Source organism: Balaenoptera ricei, chromosome 10 (genome assembly GCF_028023285.1).
Source record: "Balaenoptera ricei isolate mBalRic1 chromosome 10, mBalRic1.hap2, whole genome shotgun sequence".
Taxonomy (NCBI): domain Eukaryota; kingdom Metazoa; phylum Chordata; class Mammalia; order Artiodactyla; family Balaenopteridae; genus Balaenoptera; species Balaenoptera ricei.
In genome coordinates this window covers 55,059,281-55,080,311 of record NC_082648.1, presented here as the reverse complement: position 1 = coordinate 55,080,311, position 21,031 = coordinate 55,059,281, and positions in this window count along the sequence as shown.

Sequence of the window (21,031 nt, the reverse complement as noted above, 5' to 3'; positions counted from 1 at the left end):
AGAAGAATCAACAGCAATGAATCAACAAGGTAAAACAGAATCCCAATCTAAAAGAGGAAAAAAAAAAAAGCTTTGGCTATGTGAGCGGAGTTTAGGCGTGGGTGGAACTTAGGCAGAGGCAAGGTTTAGGGTGGGATGCGACCTAGGCAGATGGGCGGGTGATGTTTGAGTGTGGGGCGGGGCCTAGGTTCAGGACCCACATAGCCGTAAAAGGCCCTGGGGGCGGGGCCTAGGTGGGGCAACGTTCAAGTGTGGGGTGGGACCCCTGCCTAGGACCTGTGCAGACAGGGCGAGGTAGCACTTCGAAAGGAGGGCATCTGAAGTGTGGCATTCTGGATTTTGGAGGTAGGGCCCTGAGTGAGGTTGTGTGGGTGGGGTTTAGGTCCAGCGTGTTGAAGGGGGTCTCAGAGGGGGTCTCCGAGTATCGAGGTAGGGCCCTGGGTGGGGGTGTAGGGGTGGGGCTTGTGCTCTGCGGGGCACAAGGGAGGCTCCAAGGGCCGAGGATTAGGCCTGGGAGCCCAACAGCCTCCCTGGTGCCTAAGTGGACAGGGAAAGCACTGGCCCCGCTCCCTTCCGTTCCTTCCCGCCCCTCCCCACTGTCTCCCCCAGGGTCTCCCCTATCACTGCTGGACCCTTAACTGTGGGTGGGTCCCGCTGGGTGTAGGAACTCCTCCCCTCCCCCAGCCACCCCTCTGGGGTGCTGGTCCCAGAGGTCCGGCCTTTACTTTTGCTCCCCCGTCCCTCCCTCCCTCCCACTCCCTCAGGACCTGCATGGCTGGAGGGGGCCTCGGTGGGTAGAGGATCAGGCCCGGGATCTCAGCAGGCTCCTGGGGGCCCAAGTGGGCAGGGGAAACCTGGCCACGCTCCCTTTTGATACGCTGCCCTCCCAACAGTTCCCCAATTTCCCCCTTCGGGCGTGGGATCCCTTCCCCTCCACCAGCCGCCCCTCAGGGGCGCCAGTCCCCTCCCACCTCCACTTCTGCTCCCCCATCACTCCCCCCACACTCCACGTCCTACCTGGTGGCTGCGGGTTCCTCCTGTCCCCTTAGGTGTCCGTGGTCCCCCACCAGTGCCTGGTAGGTGCCCTAGTTGTGAGGAGATGAAAAGTCCATGTGCTCCTAGTATGCCATCTTGACTCTGCCCTCAATAATTTTGTTTTTTGAGAGAAAGTTTTAAGCACTGCTCACCTTCTTCTAAAATAATGAACAAGGAGGAAAAACAGTACCAAAATCCAACTTCATTTACAAACAAACATAAAAATATGCTTAATTATCTTTGTGTGGTGGCTATAAGAAAATATCAAGGAATAGAGGGAGAAAAAGGAAAAGAGGAAAAAGGAAGTGAAAAACACAGAAAGGAAAAGGAGTAAAGTTTCCTGAAGTAGAAAGGTGAGCTGCTATTTCTAACTCTTGCTATGTAACAAACCATCCTTAGTTTGTGATGTGAAATAACAACCCTTTTATTTAGCTCATGGCTCTGTGGGTCAGGAGCTTGGGCTTCCACACAACATGGCAGCCTTAGAGCAATCCAACTTGTCCATGGCTTTCAAGAGGCCAGGATGGAAACCTTCCTAAGGGCTAGGCCTGGAGCTGGTGTATATAGCGTTACTTCTACCAGATTCTGTTGGTCAGGGAAGTTATAGGCCAGCCAGATCCAAGGGGAGGGGAAATAGACCCCAATGTTCAATGAGAGGGATGTCAAAGAATTTGAAGCCATTTTTAATATACCACAATATTCAACAAAGAGATAGTCAGATCCCTACCTTTGGCCTATGTGAGGTCCACAGCTGTAATTATACAGCCACTTGACAAATAAGATCAGAATCTGGGTCATTCTGGCTTCCAGTCCTGAGTAGGCCCCGTCAGCTACATCACATATATGGTTTATCCTTTTCTATATCTTGAAAAGCCACCCTTAGTAGATAATGTTACAGATTTCCTCTATAATCTTTAGAAAAATACCATCCTGCAAATCTTTTTTTTTTATTTTTTGCTCTTTCTTGGTGATATGCTACTTTTTTCTTTCCTTTAGTGATAGAGTAAGCTCATATGTGTGGCCTTGTAAATGGTAACTTGTCCAAGGTAACAGTTTATTCCAGGAGAGCCTAAGAGAATGTTGATTGTATTTATTTTACTACCTGTGTACTTCCTGAAATGAGGGTGGTTTGATAAAATATTACTGTGAAGCTGCTCTGTTTTGGGTACTATATGTAAGGCTGCATTAACTAATTCCCACCAGACTTCAGGATTCATGTCATCTGGACTCGCTGAGTTGTGTATGATCAGATTTTTCAAGTATTCCTTTACCTGCATTAACAGAGCATATATTTGACAGAATAATATTAAAAAATATGATTCCTTTACCTGCATTAACAGAGCATATATTTGACAGAATAATATTAAAAAATATAAATACATATTAAAATATATAATTTTAATATAATATTAAAAATATAAGGCAAGCAGATGGTCAGAGTCTTGACTGGAAAGAGATCTTATTGAAAATGGTTTGTGAATGCAGACCATGCTTTTGTTTATGCGAATGTCCTTTTAAACATTTGGTTTGATCACCAGTGGAGGTCTTGAAAGAGCCCAATGCTTGCAGAAATATGTTAGCTAATATCCTCTACCTCAAGTAGTGGCTCCCTTAAAAAAAGAAAAAAAGAAAGGGTGGAGAAGTTTTCTATAACTCCTTGTTGCCCGATGTCTGCCTTGCTACCTAAATCATGGAGGTGATAAAAACCTCTTCCTGATCCCCTAGGCCTGATGTAGCTCCTTTTTCAGTGAAGAAAGGCATGAATTCCATCCAGTGAAAGCAAGAGGAGGTGAAAGAAAAAAGAAATGGAAAGACAAAGACTCATACCAAGAATTTCCAGGGATCTCAAGTTTAGTTCCTTTGTGTTGGGAAGACAGGTTGGTGAGAAATCTGGGCTCTGCAGTGATACCTGGAATAAGAAAGCTAACACTTTTATACGTAAAGAACAGAAAGGTCTATTTAAAACCCTGGACACCTCACACATGTTGCAAAGGGAAACTTGGTAACGTAATATTTGAGTTTTTTCTACAGACCTTTCTTCCATGGATGCCAGTATCCTATTAACAGAGAAAAGAATGTAGATCAATATTTCAACAGTGACACCTAGTACCTTTCATTATTTGAATAGTCAATTCTGGTACCCTCTCACCATTAGTCTCCGGCTGTCACCACTGAAAACATCAGTGGAGTGGTTTGTGCAGTGTCATTGGAATGTCAGAACCCATGTCCTATCTTACAGTCCTTGGATTCCCATTTCAGTTGCTAAAGTATCAATATATGGACAAGATGAGGTTGACAGAGCAAGCCTGGAAATTGCTTACATCTGTTACCAACTATTTGCTGCTGAGTATTTTAGGAAGGTTGAATATTTTGGGAGGATGAACCTTATCTCTTTAATACACATAACCTTCTTTGTCTCACACTAGGACACACACCGTGTACGTAAGCACCCACCAAAGTCTAATGGCCCTGTGCTGTTTTATTTCCTCAGGCATATTTCCTCTACTCCTTGCAGCCTTAAGCATTGTTATTCATTTTTCTACATATATTCTTCTTCTCTCTCCCTTCCAGTTATGCATATCCAAGCGCTCTTCTCTTTCACGTCCTAGCCCATATGTGTACTGGAAGTTGTGGCAAAGCCATTTTTGTCATTAAAATGAAGGCTTCATTTTTAATGCCATCACATGAAATGTTCAGTAACTAAAAAGATTTCTCATATTCTCCAAAAAGACACTTTAAGAGAATTTTTCTTTTACGTGGAGTGCAACAATTTATTATTCTAAAGCTCTATGGCTGGAAAATATGGCAGAAGCTTCCTCCACCTGCTTTTTAAATTTTTTTTAATTAATTAATTTATTCATTTATTTAATTTTTGGCTGCATTGGGTCTTTGCTGTTGCACACGGGTTTTCTCTAGCTGCTGAGAGCAGGGGCTACTCTTTGTTGTGGTGCGCGGGCTTCTCATTGTGGTGGCTTCTCTTGTTGCGGAGCACGGGCTCTAGGTGCGCGGGCTTCAGTATTTGTGGCTCACAGGCTTCAGTAGTTGTGGCGCACGGGCTTAGTTTCTCCGCGGCCTGTGGGATCTTCCAGGACCAGGGCTCGAACCTGTGTCCCCTGCATTAGCAGGCAGATTCTTAACCACTGCGCCACCAGGGAAGCCCCCCTCCACCTGCTTCTAGATGAGACTGTTTTTGGCAATCCACACAAGTGGGTCTCTCTTGGGAGACAGAAGATGATTTTATAAGAAGTAGACCAGTGTGCAGAAAATCAACCAAATAGTAAGTCATTGACTACCAATCCATCAAAGAACTAGTTTGCCAAAAGACCAATTTTTCAATATTATTGATTCACCAAGAACTTGTTGCTTTATAGTTATTAGCATAATTGCTTGAAAAAATTCCAAGCTTAACACCGTTGGGCATCTTCACACTTGTATCTTCACACTCTCCTTATATCAGTGCATACACCCACTATCACATGCACACAAAGATCCCTCCCCATCCATGTATAAAAACATTCCCAGTGAATTGCTTGTAATCCAACTCCTTCCCCTCCTGGTCAAGAAAGAAAATCTGTAAATCAAGAGCAATAGGAAAAGCAGTAGACTGGGATGAAAATATATTGGAAGATAAAAACTCACCGTATAATTTAAAAATATCATTGAGATTGCTGATAGCATCTTGCCTGATACCAGAATTTTTAAAAACCTGAGAAATTGTCTCTTCCCTAAGTAAGCTGTATATTGAGCAGCCTGACTGAAACACACATTTCTGTTACTTTCTTACTTGTTAAAAAGTTATGAATCATTAAGTGGACAAAGTGATCACTGGATCAATTGATTTCTTGACGAATTGTTATTATGTGAAAGAAATGCTAATGGACTCATCTAGAACATTATATAAATTCTCTTTTAAACAATTCTAGAAGCTATAAATTTTCTCTCTGGAATTTTTTTGCTTATAAGTCTAAGTTCATGCAATTTTTTTTGATTCTCAGTAGATATACCAATGAGCTAATTGAAACAGTGAAGTCATTCATCAATAAATACTTTTTAAGTACCAAACAAAATATTTTATTAGACACTTATAGGTGAAGAAAAGAGAGGAAATCCTAAAGAAACATGTGATGAAAATTCTGTTCCTTACTGACTCAGAAACAAAATATTCATTTACTGGCTGACTTGAGAACAATTAAAAAACATCCTATCAACAAGTTCACAATGGCACTAAACAAGAGTAATGTGCAGACAGCTCTGACCTCCTGTTGGGTCAGGCCCACAAGCCCCAGTGTCTACACATGAAAGCAAATCTTCTCTCCTCTGGCAGGATGTCTTTTTTGTCCATCCAGATCAGACATCTTTCCAATTTTCAAAGCATAAGATATTTTTTCCCCATGCAAATCATTCTCAACCCAACAGGTATTTTTACACTTTCAGTTGTTTTACTCACATAAGTCTGTTTTGATTCTAAATTCAATAGGAAAAAAATTGACTTCAGTCTTTATCTTTCCTAGCATAGACACTTGAAAATATACCGAGATAAGATTTTTTTAAATATTTGTGCATGATGATTTGAAGCAATACAGCAGGGATCAGATGTCTGTAAACATCTACTTTTGACATCATTCTTGTATGCAGAGAAAGTATGGCCCAACTTAAAAGACCAGGTGACTAACCAACGAGCTAAATGATGATCTACAGAGAATGCAGGAGGCTTAAAAAAACTGTAGTTTCAAAAGATGAGTTTTCTGATGAAAATGCAGCCAAAGGTCCCAGGGATGATTTTAGAAATCTAGTCAGCGTTAGGTCCCAAGGATTTGGGCCTCTGACATTATACATACTTTTTCAGACATGCATCTTAATTACTTGGAAATACCTTAAGAAAAATAACCAAAACATTATAACAGGTCCTGAGACATAAGAGAGTCCAAGGATTGAGCAGTGCCGTCCTCCAGGGCAGAGACCACATTTCCTCTACTGTTTCATGTAGCAGCGTGCATAAGGTTGTTGGCCAATAAATAAATTAATAAAACATCCCCATAGTTGCAAGCTTCCTTGACTGGAGGGAGTTTTCAAATAATATTACAAATAATGTTTTACAAACACCAACAAGCAAAATGATACAATTATGTAGATGGCCTTCTCTCAAATACTTGTTGATGTCAATATAATCAGACATGGCTTACTTTCACGTATCCAGCCTTAAGTGGCTTGAGAGACTATTCAGGATTTAACTAACGTGCTTGATCATAGCTCGCTACATTTGATCATCAGCATAGTAAGAATCAGCAAAACAGAAATGCTTGTTTTTAACATTTTTTTAAAAAAATAAATTTATTTTTTTATTTTTGGCTGTATTGGGTCTTCGTTTCTGTGCGAGGGATTTCTCTAGTTGCGGCGAGCGGGGGGCCACTCTTCACCGCGGTGCACAGGCCTCTCACCATCGCGGCCTCTCTTGTTGCGGAGCACAGGCTCCAGACGCGCAGGCTCAGTAGTCGTGGCTCACGGGCCCAGTTGCTCCGCGGCATGTGGGATCTTCCCAGACCAGGGCTTGAACCCGTGTCCCCTGCATTGGCAGGTGGATTCTCAACCACTGCGCCACCAGGGAAGCCTTAACATACTTATTGTCCTCCAAGTCTACATCTGCTATCTTGGTCCTGCCTCATATACTTTACGAGAAAAAAAAATTACATATATACATTTATATATGTGTATATATGTGTGTATATGTGTGTGTGTGCGTGTGTGCGTGTATATATATATATATGGCTGAATTTTTAAATCTTCGAACTGCAGGGTTGGAAGAGCCTTTAAAGATGCTCTAGTCCACCCATCCAAGTCCAAATTCCTCCACATTCTAGTCTAGACACAGATTCCTTGCTGGACTGCAACACCCATACATTTTTGTTCTGCCTAAAGCAGGGGTAGGCAAACTGTTTCTGTAAAGGGCCAGAAAGTAAATATTTTCGGTTTTGTGGGCCACGCAGTCTCTGCTACAACCACTTCCCCCTGCCTTTGTAGTGCAAAAACAGCCACAGACAATATGTAAGCGAGTGAAAGTGGCTGTGTTCCATTAAAACTCTATTTACAAAAACAGGCAGTGGGTCAGATTTGGTCAGGCCCTGGTCTATTTGCTACGAAGCATGGAGCATGGAGATGGACGAAAAAAAAAAAGCCTAAATAACATGAATAAAATACTCATGATGAATACCAACGAAAGCTCTCCCTGACTTCTCAGTCCATATGACTCAAGATTTTTAAAAGAAATTGGCTTCTTCTTACTACTTTCGTTGGGCCCTCTTGAGTAAGGATTACCTCCTCCTACCCCTCCCCTCTGGCCAACCCAAAGTTGAGGTAAACAAGAGAATCTAGCAGACATTCATGCAATCACCTTCATATATCTTGGATATTCTTAAGGGTGACATTATTTTAAAACAAAATTAGATACACTCTGGTTGATAATGCAAAGATGTTATCACGGGGTGCAACCACATGCAGATAAAAGGGGTGATCCAGGAACACAGGATCAGGAAGTGAGCACAGCTCAACTCTAAATGAAGGACCGTGTAGTGAAGCTGATTTTGAAAACGAGAGCCAACATAGCCTGGTATGAAGCACACGGGCTTTGGAGTCAGAACCATCTGGATATGAATTGTTTCTGCAACTTAGTAATTCTGAAACTTCGGACATGTTTCTTAATTTTCTTACACGTCCAGTGCCTCATCTATAAAATGGGGATAATAATATTTATTTTTCAGGATAGTTATAAGGGTTCCATTCGGTAAAGTCTGTACAAGAAGCACTGATATTTTATACTGAGAGAATAATGAATGCTCTGTTGTAAAAATTTTGCCAACTGATCACAATTTAGAAAAATCTGCCACCTGCGGGACAAAAGCCTAAATTTTAAGGAAATGTTTTGCTTTCATATTTCCAGGGGAAAATGTCAATTGCTTCCACCATACTAAGTGGCAGTTATGATCAAGAAATTATAGAAAGGCATTGAACTTCACACAGACGTTACCTGTTTCTCCCAGTTTTATTTTCCCTATAGCTCTGGTTATTGTCAAGCTTGGGGCCAGATTTAATCACTTAGGTTTCTCCTCAGGTGTCAATGCAGGGACTCAAGAAACAGAGATTCCAGAATACAGTCTAGCTCTATTCTAACCAGGTCCTCAAATGATTAGCAAGGAGAGACAATCCAACTTGTTTCCCTTTGAAGGCAGCCCTAAGACCACCCAGGAGCTTGCAATGCTCGAGAAACTGGTGGCATGTTTATATAGGAATGTGAGCTGTATAGAACATGGAACACCTGTGCTCTGTGGTCTTCACAGACCCCATTAGCTTCTGGAAAGAATTCAGGGTAGAGATCCTTAATGGGATGCCCCAGAAAGTGCCTCAATTCTGAGCACTGAAATAATTTCTTTAGCTCTGCTAGCTCCATGTAAAACATATTCACTAATAACCATTTAGTTACCCAAGTGAGTGCCATAAAAGAATCCTTGACATTCAGAGAAGAGATTCAACTTATAATGAGAACTTAAAGTGTTGGTACACGAAACTGACTTGGGGCTTAATATGAGAAAAGTCTTTCAAAATCCAGAACCGTTCATATAAGGAATGGGTTGTCCTGTGGGGTAGCAAATCTCTGTGGTTAGAAGTGATGATCTATTAGAGGTGTCATGGAAAGTATTCCTGTAATGAAAGGAAGGAAGATTAGTCTGAATTGTTTTATTCCTACATTTTAATTTAACTAGCATTTTTGAGCACCTAATACTAACTAGCACTTTTTAAGTTCTGGCACACTGATAAAGGTTAAAAATATAAAGATAGATATGAGAGCATTTTTCCATTGAAGGACTTAAAGATGGGGGGGTGGGGAGGGAATTCCCTGGCGGTCCAGTGATTAGGACTCAGCGCTTTCACTGCCATGGCCCGGTTGCAATCCCTGGTCGGGGAACTAAGATCCCGCAAGCCATGGAGCACAGCCAAAAAAAAAAAAAAAAGATGAGAGGGGAAGATAGCCAAGTTGCCAATAATTACAATAGAGCACAGGTACTACAGTAGAGAAATGTACAAAGGTGGGGCACCTAACTTAGCAGGTAATGATGAGGGAAGGCTTTCTGGAGCAGGTGACACTGAGTCTCAAACGGTTAGTTAACATAAGTTAGTCAGATGGAGGAAGGAGGTAAGAAGCCATTCCAGGGAGGAGGAACAGTATAAACAAAGGCATGGGGTCATAGAAACAATAATGCTTCAGCTATTTGAGAGGATTTTCCCTAGTGGAGGGTCACAGGGCTCTGTCATCAACCCTATCCCATTCAATGCTGTAATAAATGTTGTGGAAAAAGTTTCCCTAATCAAATTTGTGAATAATGTGAGGCTGAGATAATATATCATACATTTGAATAGCAAAATTAAGACCCCAGAAATGACACAGTAGGGATTCAATAAATAATTGTGAATCAGTAACTCTTGACGGTGTGGTTATATGGCTGCAGAAATGCAGTATGTAGGAGACCTAGATAAATAAAGCACACATAAAGAGGCAAATAAGGCAAGCTAACATCTGTTGATCTTGATGATGAGTTTGTGGGTATCTGCTGTTTTATTTTCTACATCTTTCAATATTTCATAAGTTTTAAAAAACATTTAGGATTCTGGTAACTATAATTCAACAATGGGACATAGTTGCCAAAAACTCAAATGCAATTTTTGGCTGGAGTAACAAAAGTCAGTACTGAGGACAGTATGTGTGCCTGTCTCCTCTATCCTGTGCTGACCTGATTACACATGGACAATCTGATCAATACTGGGAGTTATACTTAAGGACATATGTTCAGATCTGTTCAGAGGAGAAATACAAAAGAGTGAGAGACTCAAAACCACGTTCTGTGAGAAACATTTGCGGGAAGATGATGTTTCATGTAGAGCAGTCTAGAGAGTTCTAATAACTGTCTCCAAAGGCTTTCATTAAACACATGTTAGACTTGCCTTATGTAGCCTGAGAAGGCAAGGCTACAATGATGTCATATCATGTATGTGTTTAAAGGATACAACGTTTACATGTGCTCTGCAAAAATATTCACATTTTAAAGGGGATAACACAACCTAAAGTGTGGCTATGCAAGCCAACTACTTTCCTTGGTTCTCAACTAAAGAAACAGTGCTTAATTCCTACACTGGAGAGAATGCTGGCTAAGGACTCAGACTGATGACTATGGGGGTGCTTTCCTGAAGAACGTTCAAGATCAAGTTTGGCTATGTGCAGTTGTTGCCTTGTGTTTACTTTAGAACCAAACCTCCTGCAAAAGATGCAACTTCACAACGGAACCAAAAGATAAAAGTTGCATGCAGATGATTTCAGCTTAGCCTAAAGAAGAAATCTCTAACAACTAACTTCTTTAGGAAGCTAAGAGGACTTTCCCTGGCATCAAAGATATTTAAGGGGAAACTAGATGATAACTTTTCAAATATGTTGCAGATGGGACTCAGGGATTTGACAAGAGTGGTGAATTAGACCAAGTCTAATTGGCCTCATGTAATCTTGAGATTCTGAAATTCTATGACACAAAGATCAGATTCATCCCAAGTCCATGACTTAACTTGTTGCCTTCTGCTAGCTCATCCATCCTTCTTTCTTCAGAGTCCTCTTTTTCTGATCTTTTGAAACCAACTATCTCTGTCAAGAAGCATTTCTCAGTTCATCTCTGCTCTAGTACAATGGATGGTGAATCACAGGTGCCCAGGAATAGTAACCATTGCTGCATTTTTAGTGATGGCTGCATTTGCTCTTAAACTTCTATTTCTTAAATGGTGGTGACTAATTTTGCATGGAACTTTCACATTTTCCTGGGGCTAAATCTTAGGAAGTCAAGATTCTGGCTTACATGATTTCGTTATATGTGGATGTTTATATGTGTGATATTTATAGGACCAACAACAAACTCCCAGTGGGAGGAGAAAGTTCAGGGTTGGAGTTATCTATTGGTGCATAAGAAAACACCCCAGACTTAGTGACGTAGAACAACAACAGTCTTTGTGATTTGCTCACAAACCTGCAAATTGGGCAGGACTCGGCAAGGACAGCTCCACGAAGTGTGGGCTGGGGTGGCTCAAATTCTGGGGATCACTCCTGGGGGCTGGAGTCATCTGAAGGCTCACCCACACACACGACTGGTAACTGATATCAGCTGACAGGTGGGACCACAGCTGGGTTGTCAGCTAGAGCACATACGTGTGGCCTCTCTCTGTGGCTGCCTGGCTTCTTCACAGCATTGTGGCAGGGTTCCAAGAGCAAGTGTCTCAAGAGAATTAGATAGAAACTGGATCCCCTTTTATGGCCTGGCCTTAGAAGTCACACAGTGTCACTTCTGCTATAGTCACAGGCCCTCTCCTGTTTGAGAGGAGTAGACGCAACTCTACCTCTCTGTCCAAGAAATGTCCACCTCGGGTTGTAAGAAGCCCATGTGTGACGGCAGATCTTACTGCCACCATCTTGGGAAGTACAGCCTACCAGGAAATGGATGATTTTTTTGGAAACAAGAAGACCCGAAACCTGCTCAGTTTGATTTTTTGCCTCCTCTAGTATATTAGGAAAAATTGCATATGCTTCATCTTCACTCGGATATTACCCTTGAATGCATGGTTTCAAAAATCTAGGCCTCCCTGGTGGCTCAGTGGTTAAGAATCCACCTACCAATGCAGGGGACATGGATTCGATCCCTGGTCTGGGAAGATTCCACATGCCGCGGAGCAACTAAGCCCATGTGCCACAACTACTGGGCCTGTGCTCTAGAGCCCATGCTCTGCAACAAGAGAAGCCACCGCAATGAGAAGCCCGCGCACTGCAATGAAGAGTAGCCCCCACTCACCACAACTAGAGAAAACCCACACGCAGCAACGAAGACCCAGTGCAGCCATAAATAAATAAATAAATAAATAAATAAATAAATAAATAAATAAATAAATCTATTTTTAAAAAACCTTCTGCCTCCATAGTATGTGAGAACTAAAGTATACTCTATCAAAGGAGGCAGAATCCTCTTTAAAAAAAACAAACTTTAGGTTTTAAAAAAATTAATAATTTATTTATTTATTTATTTTTGGCTGCATTGGGTCTTTGCTGCGTGCTGGCTTTCTCTAGTTGTGGTGAGCAGGAGCTACTCTTCGTTGCAGTGTGCGGGCTTCTCATTGCAGTGGCTTCTCTTGTTGTGGAGCACGGGCTCTAGGTGCACGGGCTTCAGTAGTTGCAGCACATGGGCTCAGTAGTTGTGGCGCACGGGCTCAGTTGCTCCACGGCATGTGGCATCTTCCCGGACCAGGGACCGAACCCGTGTCCCCTGCATTGGCAGGTGGATTCTTAACCACTGAGCCACCAGGGAAGTCCCAGGGTTTGTTTTTTTTTAAGATGACATGGCTACTTTATTAAATAGATGCAAGGAAGGTAAAATAGGTGTCTGAATTTGAGGTAAAGCTTTGTGCAGACGTCAATTTGATGAACAGTTCATTGTGACTACATTAAATGACAACATCGCTGTCAACACTAGTCTTGTAGAAAACCTCTTCTCTCTCATGTGTGGAGATAGTTGGGCATAGGCTGGTGCTTTGTACTCGTCCTCAGCAGAGCAAGGAGGCCACAGTCTATTGTGTCAGTTAGCATGGGGGACGCAAGAAAAGAAGATTCTGACGTTTGTTGCCACTTCTTCTGGTCCCCTAAAGCTCCCTTCCAGTCATTGCATTGCTTTCACTGCCGCACCCTAAACTACCCAGGCAACGAAATAAGAAAGCCAGACCAAACCAAGAACTTACCGTCTAATTAAAGCATCGAAACACTGTTTTGAATCGCATCATAGTTTCGAACAATGACTGAGCTCATTGCAGTGTGCACGTATGTGTACGTATGAGTGTAAATGGACAATAGTTCCAAAGCTTGGCAGGGATTTGCCAAGGACTATTTTTTTTTTTTTTTTACATTTAGAGGCTGTTAGATGAATGGCTTCCTCTGGTTGACTGGGGTAAGGAAGGGAGAAAGGAGAAGAGGGGAGAACAAGGGGATATGGGAGCGGGGGCACTGCCCTAGGTATTTTGACACCGAATTCTCCCTACGTGGACATAGCGCTACTGTTCATTTCTGGTGTTTCTCTGAATAAAAGTCATGAATGTGGTGAATATCATGACATGAATGTAATTCTGCAGCCTCACAATTGGCAAGAAAACTAACCCATAATATGTTCATTCAACTTTCTCTCTGAAAGCTGTACTGAATTCTTAAAAACGACAGCGGCCAAGAGTAGCTGTTTTTTTTGTAAGCAAGAAGCACGTAACTCTGACTGCTTCTTCAAAAGCTGTGGAGAAATAAGCCCAATAAATCAGGAGGATAACATTTGCTGCAACCATTTGACCCCAGACACGGTGTTACTTCCAACCCTTCTTTTTTGAGCTTTCCTCAGCCTCCGCAGCCACCCATCACCAAAAACCACCACTTTCACATCCCAGGGAGGGATGCAGGGAAAAAAAAAAAAAAGAGGAATAAGCCCAATAAAACTATGACTGCTGGAACAGCATTGCTAAAGTAAGTTATGCTAGTAGGCTATTCTCAAACTGTTTCTCTCTCTCCCCTCTTTTCCTCAAGAGGACATAACACTTCTCAATGTCCCTGAATCCCTAAGCCTGTCTTTCAGCCACCACTGCCAGGTGGTTTGCTCTTCTGAGTTCCTGTTACAGCAGGTCCCAGGTGGCGGGTTCAGTGGTGATGACAATGGGGCAGAGGAGGCCAGCTCACCTCATCAGTACCTGAGTTTAGTACACCCACTGGTTGAATCACCCAAGTTGAAAGATACTGATTTAAAATTCCCTAATAATATAATGCATATCATTCCAAATTTCTAAGAGGGCCTGTCCTCCCTTTCAGGGTTCAAAGGTTCAAGGGAGGTTTGTATATGATAAGAGAGTGTTAAGTTTCCTCTTAGAAATGTTTAGGAAGCTAGATAGATTTTCTTTTTTTTTCAGGCTTAGACTGCGTATCAGGAATATGCATACATTCAGGATGAAAAGGGAAGGAGTTTCCCCTCAGGATAGGGTCATGGCTCAAAATCCCAGTGGTCACCTGGAATCAGACCAAACACACACCTTGGGAACTAGGGACATTAATCTGTCTGGCTTGCGGGTGTGAGATGATTCTTTGGAGGCCAAGGGACAATGAGGTAACCAGGAACGAGGAGGAATCAAGGGGGATGTGTGACCAGAGGGAGAATCGATAGAATGAGTAAGAATTATGGGTTTCTGCCTACTGAGAATAAACAAGGGGTTTCTGGTAGATGGATTTAGGCACAGAAGAACCTGAAAGATCAGGTGACATATAGTGCTAGATAGGGAAGTCTGTACTAACCTTTGGTCTAATGTAAGGATTTATTTTGTTAGGTTCTAGGTCTGATACTGGGGAGTTGGTGGAATTCTCCATAAGACATTCCAACGTGGGCCGCATCTGTCTAGGGGGATTTGCTATCAGAACCAGCAAGCATCCCCCCCAAATAATTATAACCCAGGGTGGTCTCTGGGCACCCATCCCCTTCTCCCTCCAGAGAGCTGGGGGCTTCTGATAGCTGGCAGGCCTCCCAGCTAAGAGTCACGTGTCCCTGCCACCCTGGCAAATTTACAAGTGAGCTGCGGCAAATTTACAAATTTACAAGAGTGCTGCAGAGCCGGGAAAACACTGGCCTAGTGGGATGGCTGAAAGTTTTCCCGTTTCTTCACGGGAGAGAGCATGTCGTTTTTCTTTAAGAGCATTCACTTATTTTTCAGTTCTGCTCAGCCACTCAAAACAGAGAGCCCCTCTCTTCCCCACCCTGATTAAAACTGGCCAGTTATAGCAAAAACTCATTTTTCAAAATAAAATTATGGTACACATTCAAAAAAATGAGCTTCTTCGACAGTTGTTTCTCATTAAAATTCTTACCTTAAGGATTCAAAACATGATTTCACAGCCCAGCCTCTCCCCACCAAAGGATTGCAGAGTCTCAAAATCCACTAAAGGCTCGGATGCCTGACATCATTTTACATAAAGACAAATACCCTGTGTTTTCCACAAGCAGTGAAAGTGAGAAGTACGCCTGTGGTGAGAAGGTGGAGGTTAGGCTGTTCAATAAAGAAAAGGCTCTACGTGCAGAGTAGGAGAGAAGAGGGGCCATTGCTCCAGTTTGTCTCTGGGAATCTTGCTATAAGCCAGATTCAAGCAGTTACGAAAAGCATGAAGAATTCAGAAGTAAACAAAACTTTTCATATCTAAATCACAGGGACTGCAACACTGCCCCCCCGCCCCCCAAAGGCAGTTTCGATGTCAAGGAGCATCATGTTTTGCAGCAAAACAGAAGTTCCATGCCTACCAGCTTTTAAAGGGAAGCACAATATTGACGTCTCAGATGTTAGTTAGATGGACTGCTGAAGGTTGTTCTATTTCTCAGTAACTATGCCCCGATGTGTCCCTCCCACCCATGTTGGGTTCTATGGCACTGATGACTGAAAGAGTGATACCAGAATTCCTGGGACAGCACTGCTGAGAGAGGCTTCTGTATGAACACTATAGAGAATGTAAGATTGCCAGGTTTCCTAAGTGCTAAGAGAAAGTAGGGGAAGGAAGAGATTTGGGAAATGGTACAGTGCCAAGACCAACCTTGCTCTTTTCAGTGGTGCTCTCCAGAGGATATGATCTCAAAGGCATCATATAGGCTTTGGGGACCAACCAATCCCAGAGGATGCCTTAGGATTAGAGGAGAACAGTTCTCAAAGCCATGTTTGCCAAGGCATCAACAAACTTAAGTCCTGTGACTTAAGGTTTCAGAAAATTTCAGTCTACAATCCAAGAGGAGAATATGTTCAACTCTTTTTTTAAAAATTGAAGTATAGTTGATTCACAGTGTTTCAGGTGTATAGCAAAGTGATTCAGTTATACACATATATATATATATTCTTTCTCAGATTCTTTTCCATTATAGGTTATTACAAGATATTGAATATAGCTCCCTGTGCTATGCCTGTGCTATAGTAGTGTGTATCTGTTAATCCCCAATTCCTATTTTTCCCTCCCCCTCATTTCCCCTTTGGTAACCATAAGTTAGTTTTCTATGTCTGTGAGTCTATTTCTGTTTTGTAAATAAGTTCATTTGTATCATTTTTTTTGGATTCCATATGTAAGTGATATCATATATTTGTCTTTCTCTGTTCAGCTCTTGATAATGTGGAATTTTCTGGTAGTGCTTTTCACCAGAATCTTCTTAGTTGTTTTTTTACTTTTTTCTAGTTCATGTGGATGCTTTTTGGTCAGAATCATTCAGTCTATGCAGCTTCAGGGCTAACAAAAGCTCATGAAAGTAGCCCCCACCAAGGTCATTGCATCTATTGCAAGACCATGCTTGTCGGTCGCTTTCTCTCTCCTGTTTCTGATAAAAATTTCACATTGCCACATGGTTCTGGTGGAAGAGACCTGAGAGGCAATGGTAATAGGTTTCCCTTAGACTGGACTAGTTTTTTTATTTGCACAGTGCACCTTGTCTATCTTCAAAGTCTTGTGGAAATTAACGATTTGATTTTGGTTTTGACTAGTATATTTACTCCTTTTGTCTCCAAACATTTCCACGAATGAGCTGAATTTATGATTCAGTATGAAACTGACCACTTGCTTACCTGGGTCTTAGACATAAGATCAGTTCTCAAAGCCTTGGAATGACTTAAATGCCCATTCAGCTAATAGGATGAGAGTTAAACCTTTAGACCCATGATTTTATATTCTCTCCAGACTCCATGGAGTCCCAGAACCTCACATTTTAATTTACCTTTCATCTTAAGTCAATTGTGGCACTTCCAGAAACTACCACAAGTTCTGATATCTCCCAACTGGTAATTCCTATACAGAATGAAATATGTTAGGGCTTCCCTGGTGGCACAGTGGTTAAGAATCCGCCTGCCAATGCAGGGGACATGGGTTTGAGCCCTGGTCCGGGAAGATTCCACATGCCGCAGAGCAATGAAGCCCATGTGCCACAACTACTGAGCCTGCGCTCTAGAGCCCGCGAGCCACAACTACTGAGCCCGTGTGACACAACTGCTGAAGCCCACGTGCCTAGAGCCCATGCTCTGCAAGAAGAGAAGCCACCACAATGAGAAGCCTGCACACCACAACGAAGAGTAGTTACTCGCCGCAACTAGAGAAAGCCCACGCGAAGCAACGAAGACCCGATGCAGCCAAAAATAAATTAAATTTATTTTTTAAAAAAAAGAAATACGTTAGAAAAATAGGTAAAATCTCTTATAGCTAGACGGATATCAGTTGGCTGGACGTATGGCAGCTCAAAAGTACAAACTAATCCTTCTATAATGTGGTGGTAACCTGAGAAGTAAGCCCTCTCTCCTGGTTCAAATTTTCATTTGGATGGTGGACTCACTTTAAAGTTTTTATTTGTGAAGGCCTTAAAACTTTACTTCCTTACTTGGAGGTGACTTGGCAGGCGATAAATCTAGGTTTATATAGGTTTTCTTCAAGTGATGTTTAAAAATTATATGACCTGACTCAAGTCAAGTTTAAGGTCTCCTGTCTTTAAAGTTTTTCTCTCCTGAGATCAATGTCTTCAGCCTCTCCACCACTGAGATGCCATTGCTTTGTGTTGCCTTATTTGCACTCCCGAAGGCAACTGGTGACTTAACAGGTGACAAGATCATCTCAGATGCAGCTTCCGTTTTTGTGGTTGACTTTTTATAGTTCTTATATCCCAGCTGACTTAAATGTATTTTTGCTTCAGTTAATACCACCAATTCCTCTAGCGAATATATATTGGGAACCCAATTTAATAAGAACAGCAAACATTACTGAGCATTTACTATATTCCAGGCACTGCTGTAAGAGCTTTACACATATTTTTTTGCGTTCAATCCTTTTGACATCCCTGTGATATAGTTTTATTATTCATTTATAAGTGAATACATGAAAAAACCCAAGAGGTTAAGTAACTTGCCTCTGCAGGTTGTTAATAAGTGTCAGAGAGAGGATGTGAATCCAAGCAGTCTGACTTCAGAGCCTCGACATTTAATCCCTACCCTATACTACTTGCAGCCCCATACAGACAATCAATAAAGGTATGAAAGAAAATAAAGCATGATCATTCCTGTACTTTTCACTCCCTCCTCCCTGCCCACTACCATCTAGGTCAGATTCCTGAGGGCAGTGCACCCACTCCTACATCTGTGCTCAAACACTGGTCCTGTATGCTGAGTGCCATCTGTAACCAAATCTGACTGCATTCTTCAAGCAGTTTTATCTCTCCTCCCACCCGCCCCTCCCTGCCTTCCAAAGCCACGCTAGCTCACTTCTGTCTCTTCTTTCTTTGACCTTATTACAGCTAATCAGACACTACCAGCAACATTGTTAGCTCCTTGAGGGTAGGGTTTCATGCATGTTACTTCCTTTATATTCTCTAGATTAGGTAGAGCAGCCAAGCTGCTTCTACAAGGCACCTTCAAATCCACCTCCAGCACCTAGCAGTTTCTTCTGTTTGGCTGCCCTACTGTTATTCTTTTCTTCCTCTTCCTCATTGGTCTCCTCCTCCCCCCTCAATATTACAAAAGTAATATCCATATACTCATTGTATCTCTTCATTGTTTCTGATGAGGGGTCAGCCTTCATTTGCCTCATCGTTCCTCTGAATATGATTTGTTTTCTTTATTTCTCTGGCTGTTTTTTGCTTTGTTTTGGGTTTTCAGCAGTTTGACTATGATGTGCTGAAATGTGGTTTTCCTTGTACTTATTTGGGGTTTGCAGAGCTTCTTGGATTTGGAGGTCAATTTTTTTGTTTGTTTATATGGCTTTTTAAAACCAAATTTGGGGAATTTGGGGCTATTACTTCCTCAAATATTTTTTCTACTACATTTTTCTTTATTGGAGTATACTTGCTTTACAATGTTGTGTTAGTTTCTGCTGTACAGTGAAGTAAATCAGCTCTATGTATACATATATCCCCTCTTCCTTGGAGTTCTTTCCCACTTAGGTCACCACAGAGCACTGAGTAGAGTTCCCTGTGCTATACAGTCGGTTCTCATTAGTTATCTATTTTATACATAGTAGTGTATATATGTCAATCGCAATCTCCCAATCCATCCCATCCCCCTCCCCCCTTGGTATCCATACGTTTGTTCTCTACATCTGTGTCTCTATTTCTGCCTTGCAAATAAGTTCATCTATACCATTTTCTAGATTCCACATATATGTTAACATATGATATGTGTTTTTCTCTTTCTGACTTACTTCACTCTGTATGACAGTCTTTAGGTCCATCCACGTCTCTGCATATGGCACAATTTCGTTCCTTTTCATGGCTGAGTAATATTCCACTGTATATATTTACCACATCGTCTTTATCCATTCCTCTGCTGATGGACGTTTAGGTTGTCTCCATGTCCTGGCTATTGTAAATAGTGCTGTAATGAACATTGGGGTGCATGTATCAGTTTGAATTATGGATTTCTCTGGGTACATGCCCATGAGTGGGATTGTTGACCCCGAACAACCAAAGCAATCTTGAGAAAGAAAAAAGGAGCTGGAGGAATCAGCCTCCCTGACTTCAGACTATACTACAAAGCTACAGTAATCAAGACAGTATGGTACTGGCCCAAAAACAGAAATATAGATCAGTGGTACAGGATAGAAAGCCCAGAGATAAACCCATGCACCTATGGCCACCTAATCTACAGTAAAGGAGGCAAAAATATATAATGAAGAAAAGACATCCTCTTCAATAAGTGGTGTTGGGAAAACTGGACAGCTACATGTAAAAGAATAAAATTAGAACACTCCCTCACACCATACACAAAAATAAACTCAAAATGGATTAAAGACCTAAATGTAAGGCCAGACACTATCAAAGTCTTAGAGGAAAAGATAGGCAGAACACTCTTTGACGTGAATCGCAGCAAGATCTTTTTTGACCCACCTCCTAGAGTAATGAAAATAAAAACAAAAGTAAACAAATGGGACCTAATGAAACTTAAAAGCTTTTGCACAGCAAAGGAACCCATACACAAGATGAAAAGACAACCCTCAGAATGGGAGGAAATATTTGCAAATGAAGCAACTGACAAGGGATTAATCTCCAAAATATACAAACAGCTCATGCAGCTCAATATAAAAAAAACAAACAACCCAATCAAAAAATGGGTGGAAGAACTAAATAGATATTTCTCCAAAGAAGACATAAAGATGGCCAACGAACGCATGAAAGGATGCTCAACATCACTAATTATTAGAGAAGTGCAAATCAAAACTGCAATAAGGTATCACCTCACACCGGTCAGAATGGCCATCATTACAAAATCTACAAACAATAAATGCTGGAGAGGCTGTGGAGAAAAGGAGACCCTCTTACACTGTTGGTGGGAATGTAAATTGATACAGCCACTGTGGAGAACAGTATGGAGGTTCCTTAAAAAATCTGCTCCATTCTTTCTCTCCTCTTTCTGAGACTCCAACACATACATTAGGCTGCTTGAAATTTTGCTATCACTCACTTTTTAAAAACTGTTTTTCTCTTTGTTCTATGGATTAAATAATTTCTATTGATCTGTACTTAGGTTTACTGGCCTTTGTTCTGCAGACTCCAGTGTCCTGTTAAACCAATTCAACGAGTTTTCCATTATAGATATTATAATTTTCAGTTCTAGAATTTCTATTTATTTCTTTTTTTGTTATCAGCTCTCTCCTGATAATTCCCATCTATTCTGTCATTATGTCTATCATTTCCTAAGTTCTTAGACATATTTATTATCACTGCTTTATAAAGTCCTTGTCATCTAATTCATCATCTGCGGAATCTCAGTATCTATTTCTAGTGACTGCTTCTTTTCTTTGACTATGAGTCACATTTTCCGACTTCTTTGCACACTTTGCTCAGTAAATTTTTATTATAAGCTGGACAACTTTGATGATCAGTCATAGGGAGACTAGAATAGTCTTCCT